Here is a 23,965-nt window from a genome sequence, read left to right as displayed (position 1 = left end):
GGAACCATAGCATTGAGAAAAGGATTAATGGGGGGTGGAAAGCTTACTTTGGTCTTGAAAATAATTGTAAAATAGCAAACCTTGTAATGTGGGATAAAAAGAAGTTCCTCTTTGAAACTTTAGTCACTCCTGTTATCTTATATGGCTGTGAGGTTTGGGGTTGCAGCATCTCTAGAGAATCATGGAGAAAGATTGAGCAAATCCAGAAGCGTTTTATAACTTATAACCTGAAAATTAAAAGTAATACACCCTATCCTATTCTCCTTATAGAAGCAGGTATTTCCCCTATTGAGAGCCTAGCTATGCTTAGGTTTCTGTTGTACAAGCACAAAATCAGTAACATAGACGATCATAGACTTCCTAAGCTAGCTTTAAATTCTAGCCAAAACCACCTAAGGCTCAATCGAGGGTGGCATAAAGACACAAGGGCCTGGTTAAACTATTGGGAGATCAACGAAAATGATGCATTGCAAAACATAAATAACATTAAAGATATTGTTACTTCTAAGTTCAAAGAAAAAATGTGGTGTGAGAAAGACTTAGCGGCTAAAAGAAAATTAAGTTATTATAAGAAGGTCATCAACCCCACCCTAGAAGATCAAAAGTATCTCTCTATTTTAACTAGCTCAAAGAATAAAATTAATATAGCAAAGATTAGAACGAATTCTCATGAGCTCCATAGTGAAACAGGTCGTTGGGCAGTTCCTAAAACGCCATGGACGGAAAGGATCTGCCATATATGTGAGAATAGGAACATCGAGGATGAAAACCACTTCCTCTTAGAGTGCCCCGCGTATAACCACATTAGATCTCAGTTTCACAATCTTTGTTACAATACTGACCTTCCTAGCCTTTTACAATGTCAAAATTATAGTGAGCTCGGGAGGCTTCTCTCCAAGCTTTTTGAGCATAGGAATAAAATCTTAAATCAAAATAGATAATTTGTTTATTTAGGTCTGATAGACCATTATTTGGTCTCAGTAGACGTTAAACATCATCATCATCAATATTTTTATCGAAGATTTTTAGTATTTTTAGAGAATTAAAGATTCAGTAAATTTAGAAACCTTTTATAAAGTAAAATTAAAAGAAATACATCTTATCTTATATTCTCTATAGAAGTGGGTCTTTCCTATGACTAGGCTTCTGTTGTACAAGCACAAACTCAATAACATAGGAGACCATAGACTTCCTAAGCTAGCTTTAAATTCGAGCCAAAGCCACCTAAGGCTCAAACGAGGTTGGTATAAAGACATCAGGGGTTGGTTAAACCACTACATTGCAAAACATTAATAACATTAAAAATATTGTTACTTCTAAGTTCAAAGAAAAAATGTCGTGTGAAAAAAATTTGGTAGCTAAAAGAAAATTAAGATATTATAAGGAGGTCATCAAACCCACCCTAGAAGATCAAAATATCTCTTTGTTTTAACTAGCTCAAAGAAGAAAATTAATATAGCCAAGATTAGAACGAACTCTCATGAGCTCTAGCTCAAAGAAGAAAATTAATATAGCCAAGATTAGAACGAACTCTCATGAGCTCTAGCTCAAAGAAGAAAATTAATATAGCCAAGATTAGAATGAACTCTCATGAGCTCCATAGTGAAACGGGTTGTTGGGCAGTTTCTAAAACACCATGTAATTTTCCATCTCTGTGAGAATATGAACATCCAGGATGAAAATCACTTCCTCTTAGTGCCCCGCGTACAACTACATTAGAGCTAAGCTTCATAATCTTTGTTGCAACACTAGCCTTCCTAGCCTTTTACGATGTCAAAATTATAGTGAGCTCCAGAATAAAATCTTAAATCAAACTAAATAATTTGTTTTTTTAGGTCCTATAGATCAAAGTTTGGTCTTAGTGGACATTAACCACCATCATCATCATATAATATTTTTATTGAAAATTTTCAAAATATTAATAACTAAATTAATTTATAACATTTATTTATAAATAGTAATTTATAATATATAAAACGTTGAAAAGATAAACATTTACATAGTTTTATTTTTATTTTTATTATATTCTATTCTATAACGTTGAAAAGATAAACGTTTACATAGTTTTATTTTTATTTTTATTATATTCTATTCTATGGAGAAAGATTATCATGTTGCAACAAACTTTTCATTTTCATCATCTTAATACACTTTAAATACTTAGTAGATTGTTATGCAATTTAATTGCTTAAATTCTGTGAACTTTAATTTGTCAATAAAAATTTACTAAGTTAATTTTATAATCTGATGCTTACTTATAATACAACTTTTATCTACAAAATGTAAACCAAAAGAGCGAGCACTACAACGTTTTTATCTCATAAGCATTGAAAAGTTACTTTTTATATTTAAAAACTAAAGATTAAAATACCAATTAATGGCGAGTATGAACTTCCATGACATATTTACGTAAATGTTGGGTGACAATAATTTTAAAGGAAATAGTTTCATGCCACATTATTGTTGATGGCGAATTAATTGATTTGGATAAACATTGTTGGAATCTAAACATCATGAAGTCTTATATGAACTTAACTTGAAGGAAAGATATACTAAGAGTAGCATTAATATTCATGTGTTTGACATACTATCTAGTAATATACATGTTGGCTATTGGGCTTGAATTTATTATGTTAGAGCACTATTGGAACATCGTAATTCGTTGGTGGTGGAGGATATTGATAAAAATAAAGGGTTTTATAAAACATAAAGGGGTCGTGTAGAGCATTTCAATTAATGGTTGGATAATAGTGACATTTAAAATGATGTTCTTAAATTTAGGCAAGAACTAATGGTTATTTCATTGTTTGTTAAGTATCTCTTGTATGTTTATTTGGTGATTAATAATCAAGAAACCAAGTCAAATAATTTATGAGTATTGGTTGTTAGCTAATTTTTTTTTATGTGCAAGTAGTTCTAAACAATAATGGGAAATGGATTGAGTATCATAATTCATGTTTATAAAAGAAAACATAGTAGATAGTTTTCTAGTTGGCACTACAATTTTAGAACATGCCTTAAAACTATTAGAAGGATTTAGACATTTATATAAGATTGGGCACAAAGACTGAGATTCTAATTCCACAAAATATCCCTATATATTAATGAAGTGGGTTATTCAATTATGAATCATTAAGTCTATGTTACTTACTAGTCATTCATGACATTCTATTAACTTGTGATTGTTATAAAAGAGATTCTTGCAAGTTAAAGAAAATCCGAGAGCTTTATTTTCTAGTAACTTGTAAGGTGATTAACTCTCTCAAATCAAATGTTTATTTTTGGGGTATAAGTGAGGAGGATGTAGTTCTTTCAATTGTTTTCCTTCTAGTTGGATGATCTCTGCAATGTATTGAAGCACCTATGTTCATAAATTAATCCCAATGACTATGTTGAATGAGTTTGGGATTGCCTCATTGAAAATTTTGAAAAAAGGATGTTTGTGTGGTGTTAGAGGTGGATATTTTAGGGGACATACTAACAATAGTTCAATTTGTTCTAGAAGAAATTATAGTGTATTATATGCCTCTAGTCTTCATTCCAAAATGATTTCTTGATAAGCTTAGGCAAATCCATGTTAGGTTTCCTTGGTAAACTGAAGTAGGGACAAGGAGAGGATTGTTATCTCAAATGAATCATGGGTGGGGTTTGAAAACTCCAAATATTTTACTAGAGTTCTTGATATCAAAAGAGTTTGGAGGTTATTTAAGAGAAAGGGATTATGGTGGAAGAGCATAATGAATAAATATATCATGTCTGCCACAATAGAAGAATGGATTTGAAAAACTATTATGTGACATAAGAATGCTTCTATAATTTGGAAGGAAATTGTAATAGATTTTCCAATAATTGGTAGGTGGTCTATATAAAAGCAGTTAATTGTAAAAGTGTTAGGTTGGGTGAGGACCCTTGGGTAAAGCGTGGAGAGGTGTGTGTGTGTGTGCGTGTGAGTGATCCATTTCTTACATCTATTTGGAGCCATTAATGGATGATTATTGAAATGCTTGGTTTGGATCGAAACAAGGTTGTGGTTTTGGATGATTATGCTAAGAGATTAACAACTGGCCATGTTACACTAATTGATTCCATTGATGAAGCACCATGATCCAAAAATCCTAGTAGAGGCATATATACTCCTAAGTAAGGGTATACATCAACTTATTCTCTTAATTTGATGAGTAACTCATCATAGTGGTGGAAAGTGCTATTAAAGATGAAGTCCGCTAAAGGGTAGATTTTTATGTGGTTGGATATCAATAATAAGGTTTTGACATTAGATAATCTTCAAAAGAGGGGTTGGTGTGGGTCTAATAGATGCTCTTAGTGTAGTCTCAAAAATAAATTGTTAACATTTTATTCTTGTCATGTGAATATAAGGAACTGGTTTGGAGAGATATTGAGCTATTGATAGGACTAAGGTTTACTTGAATTGGAAAAATTATTAAAATTGATTAAAATTGTTGGTTAAGTAATCAAGTATTCAATGGTTTGAAAGCACTAAATATTATTGTTTTGAGGGGAGTTTGCATTGTCCAAAAATACTAGCAGCTTTAAAGATTTGTTTATCTCACCTTCAAAGACTCCTACATAAAGTTTAAATACTTTTAAATGCTACCTCAATGTGAAAGATGATAAATCTCCCATGAAGATCCTTGAGGAGGTCATAATATGAAGGGAATCCACAAGTGTGTAGATACTTTCATATTATAATATATTGATTAAAGGATAAAGTAAATTTTAAAAAAATCATGTCTTAGGTTTTTTTATCTTTCTTTAGAATATTTTTTTTTTGTTGGTTTGACCCAAATGGATTTGAACCTTGAATCACATATTTTATATTATGCATCATAACATGGCGATTTCCAATTGAGCTAAACCCATGGGCCATTTCTTTAGAAGATTTTAAATACAAAATCCATCTTCATTTTTTGTTAAATTTCTAACTTTAATTACTTCATAATTCAAACATACAAAATAACAATCTTAGTATCATGGCTTTCCACAAGGGAAACCGGACCAACAACAATAGAAATGTTGTAAGGTTCTTCTTTCTATCAAAATTACCCAATAAAATGATACCACATATCTTACTTTATAACATAACACATGGCTATAAATGGAAGCATATCATTTACAAAAAAACAATTGGGTATATAAGATTGTTTATAACTATGCAAAATAGAAAATAATAGATTGCAATATAGAAAACACATGAATGAAAATATGATACATCTAGGGCATCATGCTTAATTGGAACAAGTTGTAGGTGCATGAGCCTGAGTGGTTGGCCATGGTGATGTTTGTTTCTCACATCAAAGATGCATCTTGGCGTGTGCCAACTCACTGTCCATACTAACCAGATAGAATCACAAATTCTTCTGAACTCATGGAGTACCATTCAGATTGAAAAGTATCTGATTGTGGTCCTCCTTCTTCTCATGCATGACTCTTGTGGTATAATTTTGATTTGTAGTATAGTGTTAGACGTACTGGTTCTTGTAGCCCCTGATGTGTTTAGGATCTAGAAACCAATCAACAACATCAGCTTGAATCTCATACAGAGAGTGAACATTCCTATCACAAATTGCCTGAACTTCAAGCAGTTGGATTTCATCCTGAACTTCTCGAGGAGTAGCCACATTGTAGAGCTAAGAAACAATTTGAGCTTACAACTGGGAATTGCCCTGCCAGAGGGGTCACAACCACTTGCACTGCGTCTTGGCCATATCCATTGTCGAGCCATGGTGATAATGAGGCAAGTAAATCCAACTAGTGAAGCCTTAGGAGACAGAAGGAGTTTAGGAGATTGGAAACCAAAGTAATGCCAACACACAACATGTAGAGTGGGGAGCTTCACGGACATGGGTGGTACGCATCCCTTAGGGCATAGAAGCCACATGGGAGTGATCTAAATCGAAAAAGATGCTAGGAGGTCTATCATGGGTAGGAAAGGTCTAGGCTAACTTACCCCCAAATTCCACTTTAATCCTTCCCCAAAGAAAACATGTACCAAACAAACTAGAGCAATAGGACTATAACTAAAAGACCAACTTAAAGAAGTTAAAATTAGAGGCAATACCAATGAACTTGTGGGAGTTAAGTTCCAAAAAACCCCAAAAAACTTATGGTATAAATCCTTCAATGACGAGATGCATAAGTTGACTACATGTAACCCATCAAATACTTGGAAATTGCAAGTGTCTATCTAGTGAAATGGAATGAAAAACAAAAGGATAGACTAGGAGGGTGATGTAGACCTTCCACAATGTTTAAGCCACTAATGCAAGAGCCGCAAAGGAATAATCCCATAAATAGCCCTACAACACAACATTGGTACCAAATATCAACAGTTTGCCCCTAATGTCAAGGAGGTCTCAAAGTTGTTGGATTAATGCTATGCATTGTCATTAAATGTTGACATGTGTGACTGCAAGGGAGTGGTTGGCCACACCATCCCCATCATTAATTCTTGGGGTCAAGGTGAGGTGCCAAGATCACTCCCCTCCCTCCCTAGCACTCATTTCAACACCTCCATCGAGGTAAATACAAAATCGATTTTCAATCTAGTGTTCTTTCTCATATATAAAGAAAAAGATTAGCTAACTAATAAATTCTCAAAACATGATTTAATGTTGGTTTTCAATTATTAATAAAAAAGCAACTTTTATTTTTATATCGTAATAATCTATATAAATACACTAATATAATAAGAAAAATTATATCTCACTTTATTTTTTCTAACAAATTTATATATTTAATAAAAAAATTATAAATATTATAAATTATTTTTTCACTTCTAAATTTTCAAAATCCTAACGGAACTATTAACTATAATTATTTTAAAATATAATATTATTTTCCAACCTACTTACATAAACATTATATAAATATGGGCCTGGAGTATGCCCTAAAACTGCTTCTGCTTGGCTAAGAGCTCGTCTTCCTCGGACGTAAGGAAACAGGTTAACGGCCCAAGACCCAGAGGCATCTGGCAGGAGTGAAAGCCTGCTCCCTTACGGACCACCAGCGGGTTATTTCAGGTGGCGTGGTTTTCCTTGATAACAGTGATGTGTCAACTTACATTCGCGGATAGCAGCCAGAGATGGCTGTCCTCACTGTTGGTTTGACAAACTGAGTTTGATAGGTTTTTCCACCTTTTGAAAAAAAAAAAAAAAAAAAAAAAAAAATAAAAAAAAATAAACATTATATAAATACTAAAATACATATCTCTAAATTATAAATATGTATACATTATATAAATACTAAAATACATATCTCTCTAAATTATAAATATGTTTTAAATACACGACGACACTTCATTTCATGATAATGAATAATCATCCTCCTAACCCAACAAACTTTTTTAGTCACTTCCATAACTCAACTTTCTTTTCCATAGTGCAATTCCAACTGTATTTCCAATTCTTTTAATAGAAATGATATTATATATTATGAAAGTAAAAGATACTAAACAAATTATTTTTTATTCTTTAAAATTGTTATTCATGCATTACAACTTATATAATTATTAAATATTTTTAACATTTTTTAAAATATTTAAGCTGAAATAATGATGACGGTGGTTTATAATTAGCCTCCTTCATGTTGTGTAAACTTGAAAAAATTGCCAGTTGATATTGGCACATAGTATGGCCGACGGCACTACGTGATTGTCGATGCCATGCTGAAATATGAGAGATGAGAGGCCAGGTTGAAATATATAAGCAATTCTCTAACACGATCCTAACACTAAAATTAGAGTGTGTATCCATCTAACACATGTGATATCTACTTTCATGGGAATCTAAAAATATTTCACTAAACTGCAATTTTCTCATTATACAATAATGAGCACTATATTTATTTAGTAAGCTTATAATTGGTTCAAGTTTTCAATTAAAATATATTTAGGTTTTTTTGTAAAGTCTAAATTGTATTATCTCAAAATGTCATGCCAAAATATATATATCCAAGCAACACTATATTTATTTAGTAAGTCTATAATTAGCCATGTTTTTAATTAAAATATATCGAGTAGTCTTTAGTGCGATTTTTTGGAAGTTTTTGCGGTGGGTTTTTGCAGTCTAATTTCTCTAAAATCCGATAGGAATTTATTGAAATCACAATTTTGATGGGTAATCTGCACAATCCAAGTGCCCTAGGGGTATTTCAGGGTGTTAAATCCATATATACAGTGAAAAAACCAATTTAAATAAGAAAATTTAAGAATTCACCTCAAATTTTTCCACTGGTTTCCAGCACTGGAAAATCCAAAAAGTCGCAGCAGTACAGTACTTCACCGGTTGTGCTTCTGCCCATCTTGTCAAATACTCTGTCGCAGTAATAATCCTGTATTCTTCCCTGGTGGCTGTATCGGACCTATAAAGTCAATATCCCACTTTTCAAACACCTATAACGAAGTTTGAGGATTTAAAGTTAATTCATCCCTTCGCCATGGCTTTCCCATCCTCTGACAAGCATTGTATGCCTTATAGTATGCCTTAGAATCCTTATGCATTGTTGGCCACCATAACCCTACGCGTAGAATTTTCTGTGCGGTCTTTGTACCTGCATAGTGTCCTCCCACCACTCCTCCATGTGGTTCGGCGAGGATTCTAGCATGCTCAAACTTTGGAACACATTAGTGCAATATTTCATTTGTTCCCATATTATACAAATATCCCACTATAACAGAAAAATCAACAGCGCGAACCACTAGTTCCTTCTTCTGTTGAGTAGAATACCCTTCCAGAGCTATTCCAGTAGATAGAAACTGAATTATATCAACAAATTGGTCATTCACAATGCGCATAGCAAAGACCCGTGCATCTAGAAATCCTTCATATAAATTAGTTGGCTCTTCTCTTGTCTCAATTTTGGATAGATGATCTAGTCCCGCATTCAACCATCCAGGTTTCACAATCACCTAGAAGTCATACTCCTGAAATAGTAATAACCACCTGCAAATCGTCCCCCCTAACACAACCTTATTGATCAGGTATTTGAGAGCGGAGTGATCTATATACATCTTGAAAGTTGTGCCCAAAAAATAATCAAATAATGTTGAAACTTCTGCAGCATGTAGACCATAGCCAGCCCTTCGCGCTCTGTGATGGAATAACTCTTTTCGAATTTTGACAGTTTCCGACTTGCAAAGGCTATTGGATGAGCAATATCACCTTTGCCAGGCTAGGTCAATACCACACCCAGCACAATACATGAGGCATCTACATGCACATGGAACTCTTTCTTCCAATCCAGAAATATTAAGATGGGTACAGTCACCATCTTGTCCTTTAACACATCAAGACTATGTTGACACTCCTCATCCCAACAAAAAGTCACATCCTACTTTAACAGTTTTTGATCGGTGCGGTTATCTGTGCATAAGACTTGATAAACTTCCTGTAGTAGCCTATGTGGCACAACATTGCGCGCAACTGCTTAACATTCTTGGGAGCTTGTAAATTCACAATCACTACGATCTTTGCAGGATCCACCATCAATCCCTTCTTACATACTACATGCCCTAGAAAAATTCCAAAAGGCACACAAAATATACACTTCTTCAAGTTCAAGACGATCTGGTATCTGCGAAATACACCCAACATGAGGCGCAAACTTGCAACGTGGCGCTTCACCAATCCAAACACAGTCTAGTCATCAAAATATACCTCCAAGAATTTATGAATAAATTACCCTGGAGAAGATTGCGGGTGCATTCTTCAGCTTGAATGGAATTACCGTATACTGAAAGCAAGCCCACTATGTTGCAAAGGTTGTTTTGTTGCGATCCTTCAACATGATCTTAATCTGATGGTACCCTGAGAACCCATCAGTGAATGAATAAGCCTCATGTCCTCCAACATTCTCTGAAACTTCATCTGTAAAAGGTATGGGAAACAGATCATGTACACATGTATCATTCAACTTTCTCAGATCTATGCATTTTATGATTTCACCATGCTGCTTCTTTTCCTAAACCACCATAGGGCTCACCCAATGAGATTCTTCTACTAGTTCAATGATTCCAGCTTCCAGCATTTTATCGAGTTCTTTGCTCACTTTTTCTTTATACTTCGGATTTAGCCGATAAGGTCTTTGCTTTACGGGCTTCACGTCAGGTTTCAAAGTAATTTTCATTACGCCCAAATATCTTACAATACCCTTTAGGTCCGAGAAATTCGTTAGGAATAGATCTTGGTATTCGCGCAATAGTTTGGCCACCTTATTGACTGTATCTTTGTCCTAATAGTCTCCTATCTTTGTGAAATTAGGCTTCACATCAAATCCAATATTTACTTGTCGGGTTTTCAACGGCTCTGTTACATCATGGTTTTCTGTCTTAGGTCCTTTAAATTCCTGCTAACCTTCAGTTTTTGGAATGTTGATTTTTCTTGGATCATCTTCTTCTTCTTCAGCAATCACATTGTAGCATTCTAGCACGTGGCATAGCTGTGTACTCTAGTCTGGTTGAACCCATTCTGCCAATTCTTCATGTTTTCAAAATATAGCGGCCTTAATCCCCTGGAGTGCTTCATCAATACACTCAAACCCATCCTCGAAGCTAAAACTTAATAATAAGCTTTCCCTCAAGATATCGCATTCAACTGTTGTGTGGCATATATCTGTTTCTAAATACCAATTCATGGGAATGGTGTCTAAGGTGCGACAGAAGGTGTGCACCCTTTCCTGCTGTGGCTCTTCACCCCATGCTTTAGCCCACTTCGCCAAGTGTTATCGCGGATCATCCTTCCCACTGTTCTTTTCAGTCATCCTTGTATTATCATATCCAAACCCCAGCTTCATCATACGCTTGTATTCCTTCTAAGCAGCGAAGCTTTCCTTATGCATACCCCACCAATGGGCAAGCGTAGCACGTAGTTCTAATTCAAGTGCTTGGAACCGATGTTCTTAAGGAACTTCCCTTTCAAATTCATCCAAAAATAGGTTAACATCATTCAAACCATCATAATGCGGAAGTTTTCTTACCTCCATAGATACACACTGCAGTGTTTTGGTCATCATATTGCAGCGCAATGTAGATACTTCATGCAACTGATTTTGCTGGTGCTCGAGTTCTTCATCTGAGTTTGAGGTACAAGAGATGTCTCTATCTCATGTGATTCATCCATCTGCAGTGGGATTGATCTAATCTTCATCGCGCGCAGTAATCATGTAGATTTGATCCAAATCATCGTCCTCCTCATAGTCACGGACCGGTCAATGTAGTCAGCTCCTTTAGCTCCCTGAGCGCCTTCTTATCGAATGTCATCCTTCACTTCTTCAGATTAATCACCACATCCATGTCGAAATCCCAATCAATTCCTAGTAGTGCAGGGTAAGGATTTTTGTCATCCACTATTTCAATTACTTCAAAATTAGTGAACACAGTCGCTCCTTCAATGTCCATTGTTACCCCATACAAGCGTCCCATAGGAATGATCTTCTGTTGATTGGCCATTCGTAGATGTATAGGAGACCATTGTAGCACAGGTCTCCCCATCCTCTCCCATGTCTGCTTAGGTAGTACATTTGCATCAGAACCCAAATCGAGGATGACTTGGTCCATTTCTTACTCTCTCATATGCGCAGTTAACCTCATCTCACGCCCAATTAGCTTCTTATGTCTAACTAATTTCCTCACAATGCACTGTTATGTAGGAATCTTAATTTTTGCCATGCAATTTTCAATAAGCTCCTGGAGCCCTTCTACTGCCTTCTGATCTCTCAATAACTTCATACAAGCTTTTAGAAAAGTAACTAATAGTGAAGAATCCACATCTTTCATTTCACTGTTCGCCGTTGTTTTCTCCTGACTCCTGGATGTAGAAGCTTCAGCGAAGTTCTTCTTAGCTTCCAAAAAACTTTCTTTAGCTCGATTGAGGTCAAACCTAACTTCCTTTTCAGCAGTCTTGCGCACCCATCCCTCGGTTTCTGACTGTTTTACCTTATCTTTGCCTGTGGCTATACCACTACGCATTATAATATTGATACTGTGATCTTCTTCACGCGCCACCCTCATCATCTAGATATTCTATGTAGGTTGCTAGGTTTGCATCTTCTTTTCTTGCATTTTTGCTGTAAGTATCGAGCAATCTTATATCACATGATCAAATTGTTTGCAATATTGACAAGATAGGTGCGTTGTGTTCGAACATTCCTGCGCAAAATGTCTAGCTTCGCCACAATTATAATAAATAACTTGTTAACGACCTCTACCAACCCCTCCTCTTCCTCTTCCCTAGCCTTGGAATCCTGCTCGCCTGCACCTGCGCCCTGATCTAGAGGTTGATTTTTCGCCTGCATTCGATAGGTAGGGGTTCTATTCATCATTAATTCATCACTTCGACAATGGCGCTCGTCATGTCCTACAGATTTGCAGAAATTGCAAAACAAATATTGATGGGTCTATACAAACTTTTGTAGCAGATGATAATTGTTTGTCACATGCTATCATGTAACCTAACAAATAATGCACCATGGTGTTGCTCCTGTGCTCGGCCCAATAGTATTTTCCAGCTTTAGGGGGATAGGCCCTCCCCCAATAAGATAATTCTGATAAATTGGTGGTCCTTATCATGCCCATGACCCTTGCATCTCAAGCACCAAACTTCAACTCACACCTCAGCTTGGGCTTCCTTTCCCTTCTTTAGGCTCTGCAACTCTAGGTGTAGACTTGCCAGCTACGAGTGAATATGTTGTACTCCAATGTTCATATCTTGTATTGGCGAGGCTTCCAACTTCATTGTGATCTCCACGAATTCTATTTGTGTTGCAATCTTCTGCTGCGATAATGGTAATCTTAGGTGAGGCAACAACGAAGCAATGTACCAATATTTGTGTTGTTCATCTGTGATGTTCATATTAGCCTGCCAGATCAGGAATTTAAGCCTCTGGTTGAAATCCCACGAGGATTAATTTACCACTTCTTATATCTCCTTGAACTTCGTAACAACTTGCGTCTAAGACTTGGGCTTCTTAAACTCAATGTTCAATGCTCGCTGAGTATCTGCCAATGTCGCGACAAGGTGATCTTGAATTTACTTGATATACCAAGTCAGTGCTCTATCCTGCAACGCCATGACTAGCTGTGCTTTCTTTAAATTATCATCAGTGATCTGCTCTACTATCCACACAACATTTGCAACAAACCAGAATTGCTCGGGGTCTTCACTCCCTGCCTCTTTGAAGATCGGCATCTTTATTGTGTCTTCCATGTTGAATGGTGGAGGTGGAGGTGGAGGTGACGGTGTAGGTGTATGCGGTGGAGGTGGAGGTGGAGGAGGAGTGGATGGATGAGGTATGCACGGGGTACCTTGACTTACCAACTACAGCGCACTTCGCGGTGTAATCAGAATAGTTCCTTTGTCGTAACTTGATGAGGATCCCAATAACGAACTATATTTAGAGACTGGTTTTACGTTCCTTCAGAAGGGTTTTCCACTTTGCGTAGTTCCAAACATCAAGGTAATGGAAAAACCCGTTTTTCAGACAAAAACATCTTAATCTAGGTTTTCAGAGAATTTAAATACTTACCTCGCGGTCCCTTGAAGAGCTTGCGCTCTGCTTCGCTATAACTGATGGATATATCAATTGCAAGCTTAGTGAAAAATATTCCTATGATACGATCAACCCAGTGATCCACAACCTGTGTGATATTATTTTCTGAAGCTTCCAAGCACCTCACCAACTCTAGAGTCCACACAATAAGGTCGTCAAGTCTCCACGTACCCTGACTGTCTGCCAATTTAGACAACCACTCGTGCAATTCACAAGGGAAGAAACATAAAAAGTTTTCGGTTTCGTCTGAGTATAGGTATCTATTCAACCCCTGTTCGTTGGATAACTGTGGATTTCTATTCTCCTGAGCTAAAAACGCGTGTTCCTTTTGATCGAGCAACTTCTCAATTTCTTTCTTAGTATGGAACCACTTATTCGACATCACACATTCCTCAAATAGATCTCGGTCTCGACAATGGAACCATTTGTTGGCTTGAGGGGCCTGACCCATGTTCAAAGTTATTCACGCCAACCAACAAAACCCTAACTACTGGCCCTTTCGGCAACAACCTGCGTAGTGCAGGCTACAGTCTCAGCTGAAGCAGTATTGGGGGACGTTAGAACTAGGTTTTCGCATCCAGAGGATTGTGTGATGGTTTCCTGATACCCTAGCGGCTTAGATCTGGCTTCACACAAATATAACTTTCAGATTAATCAACTACTGTAACAACTTTCAGTTCTTCGTGAAGGTGCTTAGTTATATTGATCATGCAGAAAGATTATGGATCTACCAGTGTGTTTTCTGAAGCCCTTCTGGCCTAGATCTATCGTCACGCAGATCTACCCTTCCCGAACAACTAACTACAACAGATATATCTAACGACTTCCTGATCTCCATGAAGGTATTAAATTGTTATTAACATGAATAAAGATACAGATTCACTACTTTCGCATAATAAACAAGCATTAATTCATATAAGTAATAACAGATCGCGAAGATATACAAACTTAACTGAAATAATAAACAAGGCACATATGCACAGATTCGGCTCAAAACTGTCTTTATTAAGATGTAAACGTTCATATACAGACTTCTTATACTTGCGCACCCAGTTGCAAGGGCCCGCGCACTCAGCTGTAGGAGGTTTCCCCTTTCGTCTAAGTATAAGAAATAGACTTTTCCTGCCTTAGCACCTTGACCTTACAATAATTTTCTACAAAAATTTATCTCTTAGACTCCTTATGACTCAACTATATATAACCTTTTCATTACAATACCATGGTCCACGGACCATGGGCGAGTCTCAACACCATCCTATCACCTACCCATACAAGGGACTAATGCCTCTTTGACTCTTACTTAGCTTCGCGCTCCGCTTCCAAATTTCGCGAAGACTTTACATTCTTTAATAAAAATTATTACAAAAATTGACTTAACAAAGACCCTTATTATCATCAATGGCTTAATCATGAATGGTTTTATTATCATCCATGGCTTAATCATGAATGGTTAACACACAATGGATTTAGAGTATGTCTGTAAGATACATACACTTGAACATTTACACTTATCCCCTATTATATTGAACATTTACGCTTACTCATATAATATAAAATAAATATGTACAATTTTTTACATCAAAATTTGATTCTAAAATAAGACCTAAAACTACATTTTTTAAGGCCATCATTCTTTATATTACATTTGTCCAAAAAAACCAAAAAAAGCTTTACCTATTATAAACTTTTCAAAAAATATTATAGCTGAGTTTACTCAAATATTTCCAACAAAAAAAAAAAAAACTTTCCCTATCATAAACTTAACTTTCCCTATCGTAAACGTTTTAAATTTTTGAAAAAATATTATAGTGAAACTTACCCTAAATGGGCTAAAATTAAGAGTTGTAAACTCGAAAACTTTGAAAATGCACTATTGAGGTGCACGGTATTAAGTGTACCTTACCCGAAGTGGGCTAAATCTGAGACATATAAAAACATGAATCATGAAGTGTTATTTGTCAGAGGGTGGGGCAAGATTTAGGAATTATCTGACATCTTTCAGAAGGTAGAGTTGAACTCACAGATTCAATGGCGCATATCTGGGTAGGTTTTATTCCCCTATGAGAATTTATAGGAAATGGACTAATCCCACCCCACTGCATTCAATGAATCAGAAATAAGTTGACATATAATAAAATCTTCCTATAACATTAATGTATAATAAAATCCATTTCAAGCCAGTGTATGCAAGCTGTTAGAGGTTTATTAAATACATATAAAGGTCTTATAACACTGATATTAATGTCTGACAAAAACGCTGGATCGATCGTATAACCTATCGTCCAACGTTACTCTTCCGAATCCAATGTACAACAAAAACCCTGGATAGATCGTATAACCTATCGTCCAACGTTACTCTTCAGAATCCAATGTACATATATATGATATCGATGATTATTTTATTTATATGGTTGGATGATTAACACATAAAATTTATCAAAATTAGTATTAAGATAATTATCATTATCACGGACTTAAGGATTGTTATTAGTTAATTTAGTCCTACTCATTATTGTTATTTAAGAAAACTATTCATTTGGAGTTACTTCCCTAGTGGCGTGTTACGGGTGCAGGTTTTGAGAGATGCTTCTGGGTTTTGAGTTCTTAACTTATTTTTTAAGTTCAAAGAAGATGAGCTTTTCACCAAAAAAGAGTAGTTTTAATTATGAAATAAGCCCAATAAATTATGTACACTAAATTTAGTGTGTATATATATGATCCATCTGTGTTTATAGTTAATTCTGGTTTTTTTTGTTTTGTTTTGTAGACAGTTAAGACATTACATATTACATATGTTTACATTGTTTATGAGGAAGGATTTGAAGCCCTAATTTAGGGGACCAAAGTTCTCTACCACATAGGGCTATTGCCAGTAGGGATGCCTCACCATGGCATTCATGGTTACTTCTCTCTATTAAATTGTAAATTGAACCTTGTTCATATTTAATATTCCGCTTTGTCTATAGAATCTGGTGAAATTTTATAGAAGAAATCTAATTTTCAGAAAACTTGAATATATATTTTTGGAAATTGATTCAGCACCATTAAAATTTTTGAAGCACTTAAAATCTTGAAACCTAACAACTATATCTAGATTTCCAAAAATTTACTACAATTTTTTTCAAAATTTTTATTATTTTCTAGACGAAATTGTACCTATGTCATGGATGACATATTGTTTATTACTAGCATTTGCATCATGTTGCAAAGGAAACGACGTAAGACATAACTATGGGTCTTAAGGCATAAATATGGGTTTTAATGGGATATCTTTTTTATGAATCATTGATTGCTTATAGATTCTAGGGGTCATAGGATGACGAGGGATCAAATTTTTTATAAGAGGATTGAGAATAAAAAGAGAAATCACATTTTTTATATGCCATAGCACTTATTGCACCCAAATTTAGGAGTTAAAAAACCTCATATCGTTGAAAAAATTCTACTTCAAAATCAAATGCATTGTCTGTGATTATGCCTATGGTGGTCATATAAAAAAGCAACAAAGAAAAGCCTCAAAGATTACATAATGGCTTTAGATCCCAAATGGACTTGATGATCTTCATATAATGGATTTGGTCTATTTTGCATGCCCATATTAAATAAAAAAATTAATATCCATATTAAATAAAAAGATAAATGAGATTCATTTTTAAAGATTAAGCATTATAAGTTTTGAAAAAAAATGTGTGCAAGACATGTACTCTTATAGATAGGGTTATTTGATAATGTTAAGAAAGTTACAATAAGAGAAGGCTTTGTAATACCTAGTATGAGAGCAATGTGTCATTTCATCCATGCTCAATGTGAAATTGACACATGTTCATTTTAAAATAAAGATAATTTACTATAAATAAAAAATAATGTTGGCTAAAGTATACATACTTAATTAGTTTTAGTTAAAATCCAATAGAAACGGATAAACATATTTGGTTAAATGAATATACACATTTGGTTACACTCCAGCTCCAATAATGGTTAAAGTAATATTAATATTTATGTGAAAATATATTAATCACTTAAATAAAATATAAAATTTTAATATAAGCCATATAGCCTATAAGTGAAATGTTTTAATGCCCATATTAATTAAAAAAAATTAGTATCCATATTAAATAAAAGGATAAATGAAATTCATTTTTAAAGATTAAACATTATAAATTTTGAAAAAATAGGTGTGCAAGACTTGTACTCTTATAGATAGGGTTATTTGATAATGTTAAGAAAGTTACAATAAGGAAAGGCTTTGTAATACCTAGTATGAGAGCAATGTGTCATTTCATCCATGCTAAATGTGAAATTGGCACATGTTCATTTTAAAATAAAAATAAAATGACTATAAATAAAAAACAATGTTGACTAGAGTATACATACTTGATTAGTTTTTGTTAAAATCCAATAGAAATGGATAAACATATTTGGTTAAATGAATATACACATTTGGTTACACTCCAGCTCAAATAATGGTTAAAAGTGCAAAGTATTCACTCTCATTGCCATAAATAAAATATTTTGATATTTTGATGTCTACCTTAAGTAACATAATTTATATCAACTTTAAAAAGATTATATATATATATATATATATATATATATATATATATATATATATATATATATACATATACATATACATATACATATACATATACATATACATATACATATATATATATACTTACTCAAAAGAAAGAAGGAATTAAAAGTAAAATAATTCAGTGATTTTCTAAAAAGAAAGAAAAGTGTAATTCATATATATATATATATATATATATATTTGAAATGAATGCAACATTTAAAAAATATTATTGATAATAAAAATATTTAATTTTGATCAAAGTAAAATATCTCCCTATAAAATCCTAGGTAATATTAATATGTATTTGAAAATATATTAATAACTAAAATAAAATATAAAATTTCAATCTAAGCAAAATAGTCTATATGTGAAATGCTTTAATGCCCATATTAAATAAAATATTTTAAGATCTATATTAAATAAAACATTTTAATATCAACTATACATATATGTATATATTATATAAATCTCTTAAAAAATGAATTTTTTATCATTAAAATAGTTTTGAACATTTATATTAATCTCACAAAAATATTCAATTTTGACGAAGTAAAATATCCCATTATAAAATCTTAAGTAATATCTTGAGTAATATTAATGTGCATTTGAAAATATATTTATCATAAAATGGTTTAAACTATTTATTATACCTCCCAACCTATTATATTGTAATGAGTGTATGGTAAAAAAGAATTGGTCTTTCAAATTTTTCAATAATCTATGAAATTTGTTAAATTTTTTAGAAATTATTATATTAAATCAAATATTTTGAAAACTAAAATTTATTTTTTTATTATTCTAACTAATTTTGTAAAATTTTAATTATAATGATCAATCAAAAAATATTTATAAAAAATAAAAAACTACAATATCTGCTGGTGTCTACACAATTAATTGACATTGATAGCAACCAACTTAATTTCTGAAAATTAATACTCGCATCAAATCAATCAGTGAGTACTTCCATCCCAACCTCAAATTATATTTAAGTACTTCCATGGTAACCTCAAATTATATATTTTTCTATTTGGTTTGGTTAGCGGTAATGGCAACACAACATATATCATTTATCTCATAAATTGAAAGAAAAACACAAGATATATTAATGTGTATTTGAAAATATATTATCTTAAAATGGTTTACACTATTTATTATACCTGCCAACATATTATATTGTAATCAATGTATGGTAAAAAAAAAAATGGTCTCTCAAATTTTTCAATAATCTATAAAATTTGTTAATTTTTTTAGAAATTATTATGTTAAATCAAATATTTTGAAAATTAAAAATTATTTATTAAATTTTTAAAATTAAAATTTATTTTTTATTATTCTAACTAATTTTATAAAATTTTAATTATAATAATTAATAATAAAAAATATTTATAAAAAAAAAAACTACAATATCAGCTCGTGTCTACACAATTAATTGATATTGCCAGTAACCGAATTAATTTGTGAGAATTAGTACTTGCATCAAACCAATGAGTAAATACTTCCATCCTAACCTCAAATTATATTTAATTACTTCCATCTTAACTTCAAATTATATTTTTTTATTTGGTTTGGTTTGCCATAATGGCAACACAACATATATCATTTATCTGATAAATTGAAAGAAAAACACAAGATATGTCCTTTATCACATAAATTGAAACAAAAAAATTATGATATTGAATTATAAAATGTTAATTTTGTCATACACACGTACCCTATACAATATTCAATGGTGATATGACTAGCTATGATTACTTTCAGAGTAGTTTTATAATCTATGACAACAAATGTTTTATATTATAAATTGAATTAAAATTAAATAGAAAACATACTTTTGAAACAAAAACCATACTTTCGAAGATTGATTTATTTATAAAACAAAATAAAATTCCCATTCATTTAGAGCCCTAGCAACCGGAGTAGTTTGGTTATTCGATCTTGGTATCAATATTTCAAGTTTGGTCATTAGAAAATTATTTAGCATTAAGTTGACGTTGCATATTAAAACTCTTTTAATAGTAGAAGGTGTGATTACCTTTCATTTGAAAGTAATTTTTTTAAAAAAATTTAATGGATTTTGACCTATCTGGAATTAATGCTGCAGATATAATGAGGCTCCTGCGCGTTGAGCAAAATTGAAATCATCGACAGTTGGAAATGACGCATAGTGCCGCCAGCGACCTACGTGATGATCGACGCGATGCTGAAATACGACAGAGATGAGAGAATTATATAAAAGTAGAGGTCCCAACAATTAAATTACAGCGTGCATCCATCCAATACATGTTACATAGCATGTGATATCTGTTTCCGTGGTATTCCAAAAATAATTTATTCAACCACCATTTTTATGAACAATAATGAGCAGATCACATATCCGTCCAATGGTTTTGTATTTATTAGATATCATTTTGGGATTCAACTGCGTTAAGTAAGTCATTCACGTATGACCATTTCCATGAGAGGTAGTCGTAACTGACTAATTTCTCATGATTTTTGAATAGTTCACTTAGCACTCATTGCATCGGGTGATGCTCACAGGGGTGAAGAAGTGAGATTGAAACTAGTGAAATGAATCACATAGCATCAATCATCACTTCCGGGGCTTGCACCCGGTAACCAGGACTTCCCAGGAGGTCACCCATCCCAGAACTCCTCTGGCTCAAGCGCGCTTAACTGTGGAGTTTTCCCCACAATCAAGCCCACTTAGCTTGCTACCCCATTTGCAAAACCTTAGCAAGTATTGTGCCTCATGAACCATTCAAGTAGAGATCCTTTGACTCTTTTTGAATTTAAGTATGGGGGTTTACGCAGTGCATTATATATTAGATATCATTTTGGGATTCAACTGCGTTAAGTAAGTCATTCACGTATGACCATTTCCATGAGAGGTAGTCGTAACTGACTAATTTCTCATGATTTTTGAATAGTTCACTTAGCACTCATTGCATCGGGTGATGCTCACAGGGGTGAAGAAGTGAGATTGAAACTAGTGAAATGAATCACATAGCATCAATCATCACTTCCGGGGCTTGAGCCAGAGGAGTTCTGGGATGGGTGACCTCCTGGGAAGTCCTGGTTACCGGGTGCAAGCCCCGGAAGTGATGATTGATGCTATGTGATTCATTTCACTAGTTTCAATCTCACTTCTTCACCCCTGTGAGCATCACCCGATGCAATGAGTGCTAAGTGAACTATTCAAAAATCATGAGAAATTAGTCAGTTACGACTACCTCTCATGGAAATGGTCATACGTGAATGACTTACTTAACGCAGTTGAATCCCAAAATGATATCTAATATATAATGCACTGCGTAAACCCCCATACTTAAATTCAAAAAGAGTCAAGGGATCTCTACTTGAATGGTTCATGAGGCACAATACTTGCTAAGGTTTTGCAAATGGGGTAGCAAGCTAAGTGGGCTTGATTGTGGGGAAAACTCCACAGTTAAGCGCGCTTGAGCCAGAGGAGTTCTGGGATGGGTGACCTCCTGGGAAGTCCTGGTTACCGGGTGCAAGCCCCGGAAGTGATGATTGATGCTATGTGATTCATTTCACTAGTTTCAATCTCACTTCTTCACCCCTGTGAGCATCACCCGATGCAATGAGTGCTAAGTGAACTATTCAAAAATCATGAGAAATTAGTCAGTTACGACTACCTCTCATGGAAATGGTCATACGTGAATGACTTACTTAACGCAGTTGAATCCCAAAATGATATCTAATATATAATGCACTGCATAAACCCCCATACTTAAATTCAAAAAGAGTCAAAGGATCTCTACTTGAATGGTTCATGAGGCACAATACTTGCTAAGGTTTTGCAAATGGGGTAGCAAGCTAAGTGGGCTTGATTGTGGGGAAAACTCCACAGTTAAGCGCGCTTGAGCCAGAGGAGTTCTGGGATGGGTGACCTCCTGGGAAGTCCTGGTTACCGGGTGCAAGCCCCGGAAGTGATGATTGATGCTATGTGATTCATTTCACTAGTTTCAATCTCACTTCTTCACCCCTGTGAGCATCACCCGATGCAATGAGTGCTAAGTGAACTATTCAAAAATCATGAGAAATTAGTCAGTTACGACTACCTCTCATGGAAATGGTCATACGTGAATGACTTACTTAACGCAGTTGAATCCCAAAATGATATCTAATATATAATGCACTGCGTAAACCCCCATACTTAAATTCAAAAAGGTTTTGTATTTATTTATTAAACTTACAGCTGTTTTTAACCTCTCTCATACAAGTTTATTTATGATTTTTATTCTGAATTTATTAAGAGTCCAGAAGTATCAAATGTCTTGAAGTATAATTTTTTTCCAAAATAGAAAAAATGACTTGATTATATATTTTATGTAGATTCTACTTGACATACATCTACTTTACTATTAATACATTAAAATATTTTTTTCAAAACCCAAAATCCAAAAACCTTTCAAACTATCATTTCACTATTTTACCTATATATAGTAATTTAATTTAGTCAAAATATATATTTTTTTTTAATATTATTATAATTTTATTTAATTATATAATTTTCTTTTAACATAAATTATTTAAATTTATACCATATATAATTTTATAATAATTTCTAATCAAGAATGAATATATATATATATATATATATATATATATATATATATTGTGAGAATATGAACATCAGGATGAAAATCATTTCTTCTTAGTGTGCCCCACGTTCAACCATATTAGATCTCAGTTTCATAATCTTTGTTGCAAAACTTACTTTCCTAGCTTTTTGCGATGCCAAAATTATAGTGGGCTCGGGGGGCTTCTCTCCAAACTTTTTGAACATAGAAATAAAATCTTAAATCGAACTAAATAGTATTTCGCTTCTTTAGGTCCGATAGACCAAAATTTAGTCTCAATGAACGTTAACCACTACCACCACCATCACACATATACATAAAACTAACTAATCTTGATTTTTTTTTAAACGTGATTTAATATATATTATACATAATATTATGGAATCAATTCATTCACGTTGGATGACAATATATATAGAAACAAACAAGTCATCAATCATGCTAAAGTTATTGGTTTTAGATCTCTTATTTTAAATATTTAATGGTGGTTTTTTATTTTTATTTTTTTTTAAATTATTATTTAATTTATATTTTAATTAAAATATTATATATATATATATATATATATATATATATATATATATATATATATATATATATATATATATTTAATATTTTATTAAAAAATAATTTTAAAAATAAAGTTTTATTAGTACAATTGGTTAAGGATGTGTCATTAGCAAGGCCATCAACTATCAAATTTTATTGGGTGGTAGTGGTTGTGGTTGTGTTAGGGGAAGAGACATGTTAAAAAGTCTAGTGAGCTTAGGCTGGTGTGGCCAAGGCGGGATTTGATTCCCAGGTGACTTTAATGAATTAAATACCCTTGGATTGTAATTTCTCAAGCTACAAGCCAAGCATGAAAAATCACATAAACTTGACAAACAAAAAAATTAGTTTTTAATAATCAATTTAAATTTTAAATAATAATTATAATGATTTTAATTATAAATTAAAAACAAAATCAATTTTTTAATAAATTAAAATATATAATTATAGATTTTAAGTTAAAATATAATTTTTAAACTTCTGAAATTTTAAAATAAAATCTGACTTGATACTAAAATACAGATTTGACCCCAAGAATACATATAAATACAGATACACTAAAATACAAATTTGACCAACAAAGAAAACAAGATTTAAATATGCTATGAAAAAACATTTATTAAAATAATTTGATTTAAGCTTGAAAATATTAAAAAACCGTTAAATAAAT

Source organism: Pinus tabuliformis, chromosome 2_2 (genome assembly GCF_031772625.1).
Source record: "Pinus tabuliformis cultivar Carrire ecotype Pingquan chromosome 2_2, CPIR1, whole genome shotgun sequence".
Taxonomy (NCBI): Eukaryota; Viridiplantae; Streptophyta; class Pinopsida; order Pinales; family Pinaceae; genus Pinus; species Pinus tabuliformis.
Note: the sequence above shows the minus strand (reverse complement) of the source record.